The following is a 16,994-nucleotide window of genomic DNA, read 5'->3' on the forward strand; positions in this document are numbered from 1 at the left end:
GCTCTGACACTCTCCGAGCTGAAGTAACCGCTACAAGAAAAAGAGTCTTCCACGACAGAAACTTCAGGGGGCAAGAAGAGGCTGGTTCGAAAGGTGGTAACATTAGTTGTGACAACAACAAATTTAAATTCCATGGGAATAAGGGGTCTCTAACGGGAGGTCGAAGATGGAAGGAACCTTTCATAAAAGCTTTACAAAGCCTGTGGGACATAATAGAAGAACCGTCCTCACCAACATGGAAGTTGGATATGGCAGCCAACTGCACTCTTAATGTGGAAGTAGAGGCCCCTTCATGGAAAAGGATGGAAAGAAATTATAGAACTTTATGTAAAGGAGCAACCAGGGGGTCCAAGTGTTGACTAGATGCCCAGTACACAAAGCATTTCCATTTATTGTTGTAGAGTTTTGTGGTGGAAGCCTTATGAGAGGCAACCAAAATGCGCTGCACTGCTGGAGAAAGTAGATCAGACCTGGCTAGGCGGGGAAGTGGAGCAGCCAAGCTGCTAGTTTGAGGGATAGAAGAGACGGGCGAGGAACTCCCGACGAATGTGTCAGTAGATCTGGTACTGGGTCCAGGATCCAAGGTTCCTCTGTTTGATGGGCTCGAAGAAAGGGGAACCATATCTGTCGAGGCCAGAATGGGGCTATGAGTATAATTGTCCTTTCCAGATTCATGGCTTTCTGGAGAAATCTGGGAATCAAGGGGATAGGTGGGAATGCATATAGGAGACCCGGGGCCAATCGTGTATCAGTGCGTCCTGGGGACATGCCCTGGAAGGGGTAGAAGGGCAAAATAGCTTCTGCATTTGGTATTCATCGGGGAGGTGAATAGATCGCAGCAAGGCTGGCCCCATTTGCGGAAAATTCTTTCCGCCACTTGTAGTTTGAGGGACCACTCGTGAGGTAACAGGATGGCTCTGCTCAACCTGTCCGCAATGACGTTGTATGACCCCGGGATGTGCGTTGCTATCAGAAAGCGACCCGTGGACTCTGCCCATTGCCAAATTCTCATGGCCTCTCTGCATAATGGGTAAAATCTGGTTCCCCCTTGTTTGTTTATGTACCAGACTACAGACATGTTGTCTGTCTGAACTGCTACTGGCCCTAGAGGTAGGAGGGTTTGAAAGTGTTGCAACGCCAAGAACACCACCCTCATTTCCAGAACATTTATTTGCAGGTTGTACTCGATGTTGGACCATTCCCCTTGGACTGTTCTTCCCTGAAAAAGTCCCCCCCACCCTATCAGGGAAGCGTCCATGGTTATAGTGGCTGTCGGATTTGGTAGAACAAATGGACGACCCATAGTGAGATCCTGGCTGGACACCCACCATGAGAGGTCTCGCTTGCAAGAATCTGTTATCAGGATCTCGTACTTTAGGGGTAACTGTTGGAACGACCACTGCGTGAACAGCAGCCATTGGAGGAGCCTCATGTGCAACCTTCCCATGGGAATCGCAATCAGGGATGCTGCCATGAGTCCCAAAACTTTCAACACCAATTTGGCCGGGGCTTTCCTGCATTGCAGCAGAAGAAGAACCTGTTCCTTGAGGGATGAAGCCCTTACTTGAGGGAGCTTTACCAATGTTAAACGCGTATCTAGGTCGCCTCCGATAAATGAAATATGCTGTGAGGGCAGTAAGACAGATTTTTTGAAGTTTATGGAAATCCCTAGGTGGGAACAAAGGTTGACTGTATAGTTTCTTGCTTGTATGAGGAGACGCTCGGTGGTGGCGGTGAGAAGCCAGTCGTCCAGATAGGGAAACACCGGAATCCTAGACATCTGAAGTGAGACGCTACCACTGCCATGCATTTGGTGAATACCCTGGGGGCTGAGGTGAGCCCAAAGGGCAGGGCTCGAAATTGAAAATGACTGACTCCCAGCCGGAAGCGCAGGTGATCTCTGGACGTTCTGGCCATCTTGATGTGGTAGTACGTCCTTGAGATCTATCGAGCACATCCAGTCGTCCTTCTGTAAAAATGGAAGGATCAATTGAAGCGTGACCATCCGGAACTTTTCCTTCTTCACGAAGGTATTGAGATTGCTGAGATCCAAAATGGGTCTCCAGTCCCCTGTCTTTTGGAACTAAAAGAACCTTGAGTAAGTTCTGGATCCTTTTTGGTCCACCGGGACTGGCTGAATGACTCTTTTTTGAGCAGCTTTGAAATTTCTATTGCTGCTTGGCCTCGCAGACGGGGTGGCACATCTGGAGACCTTCTTTGTTGGCGTGGAGTTGACATAAGGGGTATTTTGTATCCTCTGGTTACAATGCTTTTTACCCAGGAGTCTGAGGTGAGAGTTTGCCAGGCCTGTGGGTATAAAGCCAAGCGACCCCTGACTGCCTCCAGAGCAGGACAGTCGGGCCCCCATTCAGGAGTGCTGGAAAGGCTTACCAGGGATAGTATCCCTGTCGCCTTGGTTCTGCGGACCCCCTCTGCCGCCGGGGTGGCATCTTCCATGTCTGCCCCCCCCCTGCCTCTGGGGGGGGTTCACTCTGTGTGGCCTGGAAAGATCCCCAAGTTCTACGGAACCACATGTTTCCGCCTCGTTGCCCTTTGGGGTACAGTCTGGATGGAATGGAAAAACAGACTCCGACAGCAGACAGAGTCTTTCCTTCCTGCTCACACCGAGTTAATGTCTCTTTCACTTTGGGCCCAAAAAGAGTGGCACCATCAAAGGGGGCGTTGGCGAAAGAAGACTTGAAGGCTTCCGCAAAAGAGCACAGCCGCATCCAGGATTGTCTTCGTAGAGCAATCGCTGAAGCTGCGGCCCTACTCGACCCTTCAGCCGCATACGAGATGAGCCTCATGGACGAGTTCACTACGGAGGTAAGGGTGTTAAGTTGTGCTGTCACCTTATCTGAAACAGCAGCATCTGTGTTACCCTGGAGGGTATCTCTCAGCTCCTTGATGAGATCCCTCTGTAGTCGTGTAAAATGTGTCAAATAGTTTAGCGAACGCATGGAAAAAGTCGCTGAACTAAAAATGCGCTTCCGTGATCTGTCCATAGTCCTAGAATCCTTATTAGGAGGATGAACAGAAGAGGAAGACTCCGACATCTCCTTTTTAGTGGCTGCGGCCACCACCATAGCGTCAACGGGACTCCTTTTGTGAGATAGGTCTTGTCCTGGGGAGCAGTAATAAATTTACTTGGTTTTCGGGACCGGTTCCACTGTGTCCGGTGTCTCCCAGCCCTTCGAGCAATTAAATCCATTAACTCATCGAAGGCGGAGTAACCCAGGAGGTAGAAGGTTGAGCACCAAATGCCTTCAGCAACACCGACTCGTCCTCAGTGGGGCTAGGGACTGCCAATCACCCCTCTGTTTTAATATCTCCAAGATGTCCGCAAATGAGACATCCTCGGAGGGGATTTTGGGACCCTCTGACTCATCCAAGTCAGTGTCAGAAGTTAGAGATTCCTGGGGAGTCTAAGTGCCTCCTCTTGCACAATCTTTTCCTCGGGACCTCATCGGAGGGGATTCCGGTGAGGCCTCCGAGGAACAGGGGCATCCTCTAGGGATGGCTGAGACAATGGTGCTCCACGCTTTGGATGTGTCGTGGGAACAGAAACAGAGAGCAGCTCCTTAAGGGAGGGAGAAGACGCGTCCGATGTAGTGGTTGTCTGTGTAGACAAAACCTTCCTCATAAGGTCAAAAACCACTGAACCTCGGGTCGAGGACTCCCCCGGTTCCGAAGAACATGGAAGAATCCGAGACACGGGGTCCATGGGTCTTGACCCAGAGGACGGAGCCGAGCCGATCTGCGCCGAGGTCCCGAGAGGGAGAGTTGGAACCGAAAGGTCGGTACGACTCGGTCCCGGAACCAAGGAGAGATCGTCGACTCTGTGACTCACCTATCGGTTCCGATGGAGTCGAGGTAAATGGTGTCGATCGTGCAATGGACGGTTTCGGCACCGAGGACTCCACTATCGTCGGCTCATCCTCTTCCGGCTCCGAAGACTGGATGGGTCTCGAAGGAGGACCTGTTGGAGATAAAGGAAGGCCTTCTAGTTTCGACACCAACTGGGAGGAAACTGCAATCAATTTGGAAAGGGCCGTGTTCTCCATAAGTTTCTGCGACCACGATCCACATCAGTATCAGATAATGGCCTGGAAGATCGGGTCGAAGGGCGAAGATGGCACCGACCGAAGAATAGACGGTGGCGGTAGTTCCGACACGGTTCCAAGACCTGGGGCTCAGTGAGAGACAAGCGTTCGACGCCGCCCGAAGTCTGTGGAACCGCGAATCGAACTCTAGAAGATGTACTCGGAGCCGATGACATGGGCTCCGACATCTTCGACCCCTTCGAAGACTTAGAAGCCTGGTCAGACTTGTCCAAGGCCTCTTGGAAGGCAGGCTTAAGAAGCCCCCTATCAATAAGTTTCCTGCGTCTATCTTTCATGACCCTCCCACTGAAGGAATGGCAAATAGAGCAATCCTCTTGCAAGTGGAGAGGGCCAAGACAGTAGACGCAGGAAGTGTGGTTGCCAGTGATGGACATTTTCTCTCCACACGGACACCTTTTGAAGCCAGACTTGGCTTTTTCAGACATAACTTAAAGAAAAGGTATTTAATGTTTAATAGTTTAAGTTTAAAGGAATTTACAGTTAGGTAAGGGTAGGCCCCAAAGGGAAACCTATAAAAGAAACTAACTATAATACACTATAGTATAGAAATATAAAATATCCACAAAAAACTATAGGAGAATAAAAACTTTTGAAAGAAGAAAAAGAAGAAAAAAAGACTATCTTATCTGTCTAACAACTAATCTCTGGTCCGAGCTCTCTGTAGCGATGTGACCTGTTGCAGCGGCAAACTAGATCTGAGTAATGGCAGGGAGGATTGTGGGATATAGCCTGGTCTCGAGCTTCTCTTAGATGCAGAGCTTTGCTATGTGGCCGACTCGGAGCAGAGGATCGGCTCCGAACCAGTGTGTAAGAACAAACGGCGAGATTGAACACTCTCACATGGCAGGGTTGGTTCGTAAGGAAACTCTCTCCTGATGGAAAATGATGAATGGTTGCACAGCCATGAGGGCCTGTAGCTCCGAAACCCTGCGTGCTGAGGTGATAGCCAGAAGAAAGGCTGTTTTCCATGACAAGTATTGTAGTTCTGTTGAAGAAGCTGGCTCAAAGGGAGGAAGGGTCAGCTTTTCCAATACGAAGTTGAGGTCCCAAGCAGGGACTGGTGGTTTCCTTGGGGGTTTTATATTTTTTGCCCCTCTGAGGAATTGCCTTAAGAGAGGATGTGAGAATAAAGGAGGATCTGTGTTGTATTGTGCAGAAAAGGCTGAAGCGTGGATCTTGATGGAGGAGAAGGAAAGTCCACTATTTAACATCTCAGCTAGGTACTGTAAAATTTGAGGTATATTTATTACCCAAGGATTCTGGCCCTTTTCTTGATTCCAGGCACAAAATCGTTTCCATTTGGTGGAGTAGGCTTTTCTAGTAGAAGGTCTTCTGGCCTCCAAGATGACATCCTGCACCTCCTTGGAGAGGAGAGTCTGTTGGGAAATCAAGGAATTCTCCATGCAGCTAGATTTAGGGTTTTTAGCTGGCTGTGAAGGGTTTTGTAGTTGTGCTGGGACAACAGAAGAGGGACTAGAGGTAGAGGTAGGATCCATGGTGGGGAATGTGTCAGGCTCTTCAGGAGCGGATACCAGTGTTGTCTTGGCCAGTCTGGAGCAATGAGAATCATTTGCGGCCTCTCTGCTCTGGCTTTTAATAGAACTTTGGGCAGTAGAGGAAGAGGCGGGAAGGCATAAACTGTCAATGTTGTCCAATTGAAGTCCACTTTCCAGGCCTGTGGATGATAGGTCCTTGAACAAAATTTTTTCAACTGGTAATTTCTGTGGGTAGCAAATAGATCTATGTCTGGCTGTCCCCATGCCTGAGTTATCTTTGTGAAAACTTGAGGATGCAACTTCCATTCGTGTGGATCGGTCATATTTCTGCTTAGGTTGTCTGCCAGTGTGTTTTCCTTCCCTGGCAGGAATTGTGCCTGTAGTTGAATTTGCAATTCCAGTGCTGTGTTCCATAGGGTCATGGCTTGCCTGCACAGGGGGTATGAATGAGTTCTCCCCTGTTTGTTTATGTACCACATCACTGTGGTGTTGTCTGTCCTTATCAATAGCTGGCCTGGATGCAGTAGGTCTTTGAAGGTCATAATAGCATTTTGCACAGCTAGCATCTCCTTTTGGTTGATGTGTAGGTGCTTCTCTTTTTGGGACCATTTTCCCTGAATGCACTGATCTGCCATGTGTGCTCCCCAGGCGTAGTCTGAGGCTTCTGTTGTGATGATTTGAGTTGCTTGAGGTACACAGAAAGGGAGACCTGTGTTTCTTTGGCATGCTTGAGCCCACCACAAAAATTCCTTTTGAAGGCATGGAATGAGTGGTATAATGGTTTCCAAGCTGTGGCTGTGTTGAGACCATAAGTTTTTTAGGTACCATTGAAGCTTCCTCATATGCAGCTTTGCACATGGGATTAGTAGGATGCAAGATGCCATGAATCCCAGAGCCTGCAGGACTTTCCTTGCAGTTAGCCTGGTGAAAGTTGCCATTTTGATGAAGTATTGAGACAGTTGTCCTTGTTTGTCTGGCGTGAGGTAGGCCATCTGGGTGGTTGTATTCAAGCTGGCACCCAGGAAAATTATTTGTTGAGAGGGTATTAGTTTTGATTTCTTTTTGTTGACTGTGTATCCCAGGAGGTTTAACAGTTTTATTACAAACGCCAGGTGCTGCAATAGTATGTCCTTGCTGTCCGCTTGGATCAGGCAGTCGTCCAGATATGGGTAGATTTGTATTCCTTGTAGTCTGCAGAAGGCGATTACTGATGCCAGGCATTTCGTAAACACTCTGGGCGCAGTAGATAAGCCAAAAGGCAATGCAGAGAATTGGTAATGGGTTGAACCTGCAAGAAATCTGAGGTATCTTCTGCAATCTTGTCTGATAGGGACATGCAGGTATGCCTCCTTGAGGTCCAATGTTACCAGCCAAGACTCCTTGCCCAGCATGGGAAGAAGCTGCTGTAATGTGAGCATCTTGAATTTTGGCACCTGCCGATATGTGTTTAGGATAGATAGGTCTAAGATAGGTCTCCAATCTTTGTCTTTCCTTGGTACCAGGAACAGTCTGGAATAAAAACCTTGACCTTGTTCTTTTGCAGGTACCTCTTGAATCGCTTTCATGTCCATGAGAGCAGAAATTTGTTTTTGTGCCTCTGCCCTTTGATTTTGTGGCAGGTTTGGCATGCCTCTCATTTTTGGAAGGGTGTGAAAGTGGAACCTGTAGCCTCTGTCTATAATGTCCAGAATCCATTTGTCTTTTGTAACAATATGCCAATTTTTTGAGAATAATGCCAGTTTTCCGCCCAAAGGTGCTGCCATTAAAGCTTTGCTTGGCAGGTGTAGGGGGAAATCATTGTGTCTGTTTTCTAAATGACTGTGATCTATCTTCTCCACCTCCTGGGGTTGGTGCTTGCCACTGTCTGGCTCTGTAAGATCCTTGAGGTTGCCCTCTACCCCTTGGGCATCTATATCTGCCCCTTTGAGGTCTGTCCATGGCTGGAAAGGACCAATTTTTTGAAGGCCAGTTTCTGTTGAAACGTGGAGGTTGTACCTGCAGGAAATCTTTCACTGTTTGCATTGATTTTGCTTTTTCCTCCATTTTCTTTAGTACCTCCTCAGCTTTAACACCAAACAATACATCTTTTTGAAGTGGTGCATCTAATAATTTTGCTTTGACATGATCTGGTAAGGTTTGCTCTTTGAGCCAAGCATGTCTACGTATAACAGACCCCGTAACAGCAGCTCTACATGAGGCCTCTAAAGCATCAAAACCACACTGCAAGGTATGTTTACCCACTTGCTCTGCACCATGCAACAAATCCTGCAACTCTTTCAAATCTGGTTGTTCTGGTTGTGTCATTTTGCTTTTCAACTGAGATAACAAAAACTGTTGATACTTTAACATATGGAATTGACAGTTTAATGCCCTCATGGTTAAAGTGGCCGAGGTATACACCTTTTTCCCCCACCTTTCTAATGCTCTGGAATCTCTCTCCGAAGGTAATGGGTTTTTAGCAGTAGAGGCCTTAATTCCCTTGGGACCCTGTGAAATAGTTTCTGGGTCAGCAGTATGGCTTTTATATAGGAACTGGTGAGAAACAGGAACCCGGTAATACCTGTCTGGTTTAACAGGAGCTGGAGGTAAAGAATCTGGATTAAGGCTGGCTTCTGTGCACACATCATCCAAAATATCTAAAACAGGAGGGATAGCCAGGGGCCTATGCTGGGGGAGCAGTAGAAATTCCCTGAGCCTTTTCTTGGAATCTGAGTAATCTTGGCCTTCCCAGTGAAAGTGTTCCCTCAATGTATTCAGGGTTTCCCCAAAAGAGTAGTCCTCAGGGGGGGAGACCAAGGGAATAGAGTCCTCAGCATCAGAGTCTTCGAAAGGGGAATAGGCGTAATCCTGGTCCTCAGAGTGTTCTGAGGTAATAGAAGCTTGATCTGAGGAAGGGTAGTCTTCCTCTAATCTGGGTCTTTTGTCAGAGGGGGGTTGAGAACCCCTGATAAGAGTAATAAAATCCTCAGTCATTTTAAGCATCTGCTTTTTAGGCATGTGGCCTTGAGAGGAGGTCTGAGGACCCTGTTTTTTTGGTTTTCATGGCTGATTTAGATTTAGTGAAAGATTTAATAGAGAAGGAGGAAGGCCTGAAGACGCCTTCAGAAATGGCAGGCCTGTCTAAATTCTGAGTTTCCCCGCCAAGAGTGGCGTCGGTATCTGCAGTAGGAATGGGGACCGAGGAGCCTGCGACCTCGGGTACTGAAGTCACCGGTAATGTAGTGTCATCGGTACTCAGGGGCTGCGAGCGCTCGCTGAGAACCGGAGAACCGGTAGTCGGCCTAAGCGTGGTCTCAGTAGTCGGTGCGGACCTCGGATGTCAGTCCTTATCTTTGTGTCTTTTGCTCAAAACTGGAGTCGGAGTATCCGACGACATGATATAATTAAATTTTTTGCCAAAATAATGAAGGGCTTAACTCCGCCCGGTGCTTAATAGTGCGCTTGTTGAATCTAGCACAAAACGGCAGGCCGAGACGTCGTGGTCTGGGCCTAAGCAAGGTATACAGAAAGAGTGGAAATCCTTATGCGGTATTTGCTTCCCACATGAAATGCAATTATTAACTTTGTCTGACATCGGTCTGAGGCAAGAAAAGCTTCCCCAACGGGGTACTTAGCTTTCAAGAAGACTTTGGCTGAAATACTTTCGTAAATCTCAGGAGCTGGCCGACCGGCACTTGCGAACTGCTTCTGCTTCGGGCACCGCACGGCAAGAAAGACTGAAGAAAATGGCGTCGGCTGCCTCTTTTGTACCCCTGCCGCACTGACGTCAGGGAAGAAGCGAAGACAACCGACGCCGGACCTAGACTTTGGAATTCGGCCGACCGAGGACCCGCCTGACGGCAGGATAACCCTTCTGTAATGACTGCAGCTGTATGCACGATGAACATCCCCCAGAGGAAGAATCAGAACCTGAGCTCTCCTCAGAGTCTGAATCAGACATCTGAGGAGAAAACTCTGTGTAAGTCCCTTCATCTTCCTATTTAGATTCAGAATCTTAAATTTCTTCAAGAAAAGAGCTATCCCTCTTTCTTTTACCAGAAACTACTTTACAAGAAGTATTAATAGCCTCACTTAAATCCTAAGCCAGACACAATAAACTACTCTTTTTTTTAAAGGAATTTGAAGAGGGGTAGACACATGCTTAGTTTTCTCTCTCTTTTTGACAGGAAAAATGGTGCCAATCATGTTAGTAATGGCAGCAGCAGCTTCTCTAGTGATGGACACAGCATTCCAACAAAATAGGGTACCCTTCCCTGTTCCCTCTCCCAAGATGGATAAGACTGTCTCTCCCTTACCCACTGAGGGAACCTCAACTGCCAAAGAGGGTGTGGCTACCCCTGGTCCATAGTGGCTGTAGGTGCTACACCAGAGGGATATAGGGTAAAAGATAAGTGGCATGAGCTCTACACCAAATGGCAACAGCAGAGTCACCCATCTGTGGCAGAGGCAAATTGCTAGCTTGCTGTGGTGGAAAACGCTGTTTGCTTAGCATTCTTATTGTAGCTGAAAGGAGAAGTGACCATGGGACCGGTAGTCTGTTTCATGGTCAAGCCAAACATAGTGCCTCTTTCCCAGAAAAGACAAGCAGCAAATTTCAGTAAAAACTACAAGCCTTTAAAAGTCTTTTAAAAAGCACATTAAAGCACTTGGGCAGACTCAAAAAAGTAAAATAAACACAATTTCTCCACAATAAAAATGTTTTGTTTTTTTTTTAGTTACTTTACTCAGTTTTTAAACTGACAGGAGAAAAACAGTGCTCCTGTTGAAAATGTACAATACAATCTCATGGCAATCTATTAAACACAAAACTCCTACCTTTAAAATAACTTTCCCGAAGAGGAAAGTGATATAACACAAACAATATTTAGAAAATGGAAGGATTTTACCCAAAGGGAACTTATCTGCCCATCAAAGGAACAGCACAAAGCAGACCGAAGCTTTAGAGGAGCTTATTCTTTGGCAGCAGTAAAGCTCAGAAGGGCTTGGCACCCAAACCTATTTTTCAGCTTGAGCTGCCTGATGTTTTGAGCCATGGAAGGTACCCTGTAGCTTTGGAAGCTGGCCTATTATTATATCTTTAGTATGATGTAACCTATACAGCTAAGGCTACTGCAGCAGTGATCAGTATGATGTACATCATACATTAATTTAAACAAACACAAGTTCATATTCAACTCCCAAAACTCTCCTGCCGTCTACTGGCAGTGCATCATTCCACAATCAAATTAAAGAATACTAGATATAAAACAAAAGCACCTTATAACAGCATTTTAATGTGAATTCATATAATAAAATACTAAATAAAAAACATTCCAGAAATTTGGGATAGCCAAATCAATTTAATGGTTTCAATTTTAAAACACTAGTCAAATTAATGTATCTATTGTGGCCAGGTAACTTACCTGTACATAACTTAAGCTAACACTGGAATCCCATTTTTCTGAAAAGATTATTACAGTCACTGCTCCTGCTGTCTATAATAACGAGGTCAACAACATGAAAACCAAATTTCTTAAAATCACCACAGGTGGTACAACGTTTAGATAATGCCCATTTTTTTTTAATAGCATATACATGTTCATATATCCTAGCAGGGATTATTTTCTGTTAGTTTTTTCCATAAAAAATATAGGACAAGTAGAACATGTTGCTATATAGACCTCCACTGTAGTATTATAGTTTAATTGACCAGGTGCTCTTACCGATGTGTCCATATGGGGCAACTACACATTGGGGCTACTGCTTATTAATCTACACATAATACCATATAATATTTACAGACATGTTTACCTTTAAATTAAGTACAGATGCATAGACATTGTAAGTTGGTACCATTAAAATAAGTCTATTCAGCTGTATCTAATGAGGAGACTTATTCTAAACTTTTTTAGAAAATGGTTAACTTTAAAGATGTAAAAGTAATTCTGACAAAAACATACATGATTTTCCTATTGCTTTATCAGTAGATAGTAATGAATTCAAAAATATTTTAAAGGAGAACCGCACCCACATACTCAAAAAACATGTTTATTTCCTCATAGTTTGGCGTTTCCTACATTTTAACACCACTCAGATTCTTTACAGTTTTTTTTAAATATTTTTATACTTAATTTCTGAGTTTGACCACATGGGGTCTGGCATCTTGAAGTAATTCTGATTGTTTAGTCTACCTCTAGGTATCCCACAACGCAATGTTTGTAAAAAATGACATCACGCAGACCTCTTTCGTCCTAAACTTCCTGTCACTGAATTGATTTTACATGCATACACTGCTGTCTTTCAGTCAGTTTTAAGTAACATTTCATGCTTAAACACAAACAGTGCAAATGCCACAGAAAAGACTTGTGCTTTTTACTGCTGCTTCTTTTTAGAATGGTTAAATTGAAGTCTTTTGTGAAGCCTGAATTGTACTACTTTTACTCAGCTGCCATCCTCCTTCAAACCTAACTTCCCTAGCTGTCAAAGTGCTAAGGATAATTTGAGCTGTTACCTGCTGTGATTGACAGCTTACAGCAGGATACTTGGCTCATGCACTGTTTCCTTGTTCTAGCCTTTATTTTCTGGATGGGTAGGGGAAGAACCAGGGAGCTGTGACATCACAGCATGGGTGGGATTTTAGGATGGTCATGGTGATGTCAGTTTGGGGAGGAAACTGGCCAGAAAACTACCTGTATTCATTGGCATTAATGAAATCAGTTAATTGGAGACTGCAGCAAGCTTTTCCAAGGCAGAATAAACATTTTTTGAAAGTGAAACCACCGCACAGTACAATAAGGTACTGCTCTAGTTGACAGAAACAGTCAATTTAAAATATTTTAAATGCTTTACTGCTGTTTATTCATAGCAGGGACAGTAAATAGTGAGGAAAAAGGACACAGAAGTTGAGCATTTAATAACAGAATCCCGTTGTCCTTTAAGTAATAACTGGAAATTTATTCTCAAAATTCCTTAATTGTCATATATTGGGAAATACACCACTATTTATTAGCAATTCTCAAAGAACTGACAGTCAATGAAACTGCATCATTTCTAATCTAAGACACTTGAAATGTGTGTCTACTATATAAACCACTCTGCATTAGTGACTCAGCAAGACTTGTCAAAGCATCAAGTACTGACATAAAATGGCCCTCCAATGAGTCATTTCCTTCTCTTTGAGAAACAATAGTTACATGTTCAGGTTTTACTTAAAAGAATAGTTTTACACACACACACGCACGCACAAAGAAACACTGCGAAAAAGGCTTAGCATAAACATGGTGCCAAATTATTGTTTAATGGAGTGCAAAAAAAAGCCTTGCAGGATCCAGAGAAATTAGCTCCCATGACTTATTATTATTATTACCATACTGACTATATTATTAAACTGGAATTATTTAAAACACTGTTTTGCCTAATAGCATATTAGACTACAAATGCTGTAATTAAATTATATAATTAAGAAAAAAAAACAAGCGGAAACTTTGCAGTGTGGAGGGTGTGAAGTTCATGCCTTGAAATATGTTATACACCTAGTTCGCTAATAAAATTTGAACTTTAACATATATACTACAAAATAATAAAATAGTAGGTAGAACAGTTGAATTAAAAATGGAATATCCTTTATTGAAACACACAAACAAGAGATCCTAGCAGAGTATAATGAAAAGCATTAAAGATATTCATTAATTTATATTTAATCAGGTTATTTGGAGCAAGGGAGTGGTTACAGAGGGTGGTTCTGCTAAGAGGAATAAAAGCATTAAACTCATTCCTTTAACCAAGTCCCCTTCCACCTTAACATCATAGTGTAAACTGAAACTGTGCTGCCTTAGAACTGAAACTTAATAGCTAGAGACAATTTAAAATATATAATATAAGAACAACTTATTAAGGCTAACCTACTAATCCAAACTTGGTACTTTTCCGTTATCAGGGCAACACTTGTAAAGAGTGCTGCACTGACGATGTCATTGTGTGATGGTGTATACTGAGTGACTTCAGGCCTCTCAGTGATTTAACAGAAGATCAAACTAAATTTTAAGGTGAAAATCAGGAAACCTTTAAAAGTATGTATTACAACATACTGTTAAAGAAAATGTGTACACATCATCACTGCTGTTAAGCAACTGTGATGGCAGTGTCAGTGAAAAAGTCCCAGCCCAAATTTAGGCAAAAAATACGGGTTGTAATGTAATTGCGTAAAATGCTTTCTATGCATGATGGAAATGGAACATCCGCTCACGTCAGGCTTTCTTCTGCCAAAAAAAAATAAATAAAAAATCTGAGGAACATAAAGAACTGCGGTCTCATGCGCTTCAGACACACTGTCCCATCTGCATGCTACTATTTTCAATTTTCTTGTCTCTCACGGAAGTGTGTCCCGGACAACTCTTTGCCTATCAGTCAAGACATGCTACAAATTAAAACAATCCAAGTGCAGGCTCCAGTGAGACTCCAGTGACACTCATTCAGCAACACTTGAGGGCATCGTTGCGGGCCAGTTTGCACTGGGGTGTACTGTCTGCTACACCTTCAGAAGTGAAAATAACTCCACCTAAGCAACCACTAGTGCTCTGTTTGTTGACAGTGTGTGCATTTACGCTTTAAAAACAGAAAGTACAGCGTATAAAGTGCAATTCTTTCAGGGAGGGGGATTACTAACACTCACAAAGGGAGAGCAAGCCTTTTGTAGGTATTCCAATACAAAACATTCACTGTGAAATCATTGCGAGCGCGTTTTAACATTCTAACAACTCTTTACAAGTGTTGCCCCGATAATGGAAAAGTACCCCAAACGTTATTAATTAAAAAACCAACTCACTAATAAAATTACTAATTAGCCAACAAAAAGACCTAGCACAAAACATCTATCAGAATAAATATTAGCAACTTACAAACCGAAACACTTTTAACAAAGATCGCTTTCGTACCAAATAAATACATAATCAGGTTTGTGTGTAAAAAACATATCATAATATTAATGAACATGTGTATAAATCTACAAGTGAACACCTAAGTAGGATGAAAACCATAGCTATAATTGTTAAGGTGGAAAATGAAAAGTATATAATTACCTGGCACTCTAGATATGTTGGCTGGTGATGGTGACCTTGTACCAGGACTGGAAAGGGTAGATGTTGGACTGAGAATACGAGGTGAGGACAGATTCCTTCTGCTTCCTGGGGTCCTTTGTTGAGCACCCTTCTTCATAGTGAAATGTGGAACACTAACTGAAAGCAGCTGGAAAAAGTAAGGCAATTCAATTTTTAGAAACATTTTCCTGGGACTGATTCTTAAACATAAATCAAAATAAGTGCACAATTTGCACTGCTGCATTAGTTTTTAATGTGTAACATCCACTGATTCTACATCAGTAAGTAAACTTCATAATAACTAAACAAGGACATGCAGCAAATTAACTACAACAATATTTGATATAGTTTTCATACGTTGTAAAATTTCCATAAAATGGTGCATGGGTGTGCAGGCACTTTACGCTTGAGAACAAAAAGCCTGGTGGCTCAGCATGCAATCATCCAAATATCAGCAGTATATTTGGAAGCTCAAAAGTCTTTCTACTCAAAAATGCAGCTCATCACTATGGAGGAATGCAGGAGATGATTACATTTGGCTTCCCCATATCAAGAAAAAAAAAAATAACAGAAGCAGTGCATCCTACCTGGTAAACAAAATCATTACAATTCACTAGCTTATCCAGCCATCTCTTTTTTTTTTCTCAATTTTTTTTTTATTTTTCAAATACATTTGAATGAATTCCATAGTATTTATACATTATATCTTAAATAACTATGCACACTATTTACATTAGCCTGATACTATAACAGATCTTAATGTATACAGTAACTTTACAAGTATGTCCAATCTATTATCAGTGTGTCTGATCAATTATTGTATACTATCAATCAACAATAAGACTTTTCCCCAAGGGTTGTTGATAAATGGCTTTGGATAAATTCTTAGTTCTTTAATTTTAATTTCCAATAATGATGTGGCCTTCAGTAGGCTGTAGAAGTCTTCCAAAGTCAGTATTGTGTTTGTATTCCATCTTCTTGTTATACACTTCCTTGAAATTGCAAGTATAGTCCTTACTAGATACATGTTTGACCTATTCAAATGAGGACCTTCGTTCACAATTAATAATACAAGAGCTTTAGTTAAATAAAATGATTCATTAAATAAATCTTGTAGAAAGTTAATACCATTCCAAAATGGCTTAATTTTAACACAGTCAAAGAAAATGTGGTTCCAATCTGCATTGTGCACTTGCTCACATCTCTTTATATTCCTTTTGTGAAAGAACTAATTTTACTGATTCTATCTGGGGTTAAGAATGCTCTGTGCAAGCATTTTCAATTAAAAACTTTCCAGTATTGTGTAAAGGATGTATATTTTATCGATAATAAGCTATTTGTTTTCATTTCTTCAGTTAAATGTATTGAGTGTTCTTTTGTTATATATTTCCAATATGAGGTTATGGGTGTTGTTTTATAGTTTATCAATATTTTGTAAAATTTTGAAATACTGTTTCTCATGTCAAAGTCATTATATATGATTTCATATATGTATTTCGTAAATTTAGGTATTTCTTTAAATGAAGAATTGTTAATTATTCTACTTAAATCTTGCAAATATGACAGAATACTCTAAAGTTAGCCAGTCCTGTTGTGGAATTCTGTATGTTGTTTTTATCACTTGCATATCTAAAGCTTTTAGTTCCTTGATATATTGGAGCCAACAAACACATTCTTTCTGTTCTCAGGAATTAATAATTTCTCTACGTATTTTATGTGGAAAGTTCTTTGCGACAATAAATGGTGTTAAAAGATCAAACCAGATTTTTAAATCTATATTTGCATTAATAATTTTCCTAAAGGAGTCAATGTAATAATTAATCATATGAGTTTTAGTGGGTTTAGTTATGCTATATTCCATACTAATACATATGTGCCATGGCAAATTGTTTTTATCTATTTGAAATTTTTTTTTGTAAATCAAATTCATTTATTGATATTACAGTTCATAATTCTTTCCAATTTGCAGAGTAATTTGGACTTATCCAATCTCAGATTATTTTAGATATTGATGCTTTTATATATGTTTCTATATCAGATACAAAAAGCAGGAAACCAAGGTCCAATCCACACAAAAAAGATGTTATGTACTCACCATAACATTCTATCTGAGTAGTTGTACTTCATTTGTCTTCAACCTGTGGGAATACGGATCCGTATTGGATCCGAGCCAGCAAATATTACTAGCATTAGCTCAGAGCTCCAGACTCCTCCCCTTACCCATAATACACCTCCACTGCCTTTCATCCCCAGATCGAGTTTGCTGAACTTACACTTAGAACCTGACCTGATAACATACT

General features: G+C 42.3%; 1 protein-coding gene across 1 annotated transcript in view; it reads right to left on the reverse strand.

The window, feature by feature from the left end:
- CNTRL (centriolin) overlaps positions 1 to 16,994 on the reverse strand; it is a 4,034,091-nt gene that overhangs the window by 3,780,613 nt on the left and 236,484 nt on the right. The window contains exon 2 of the mRNA XM_044058259.1: positions 14,677 to 14,842. The gene's annotated coding sequence lies outside the window, so the exon portion shown is untranslated. The remainder of the gene's footprint in view (positions 1 to 14,676; positions 14,843 to 16,994) is intronic.

Source organism: Protopterus annectens, chromosome 16.part0, assembly GCF_019279795.1.
Source record: "Protopterus annectens isolate FY-2018-M chromosome 16.part0, PAN1.0, whole genome shotgun sequence".
Taxonomy (NCBI): domain Eukaryota; kingdom Metazoa; phylum Chordata; order Ceratodontiformes; family Protopteridae; genus Protopterus; species Protopterus annectens.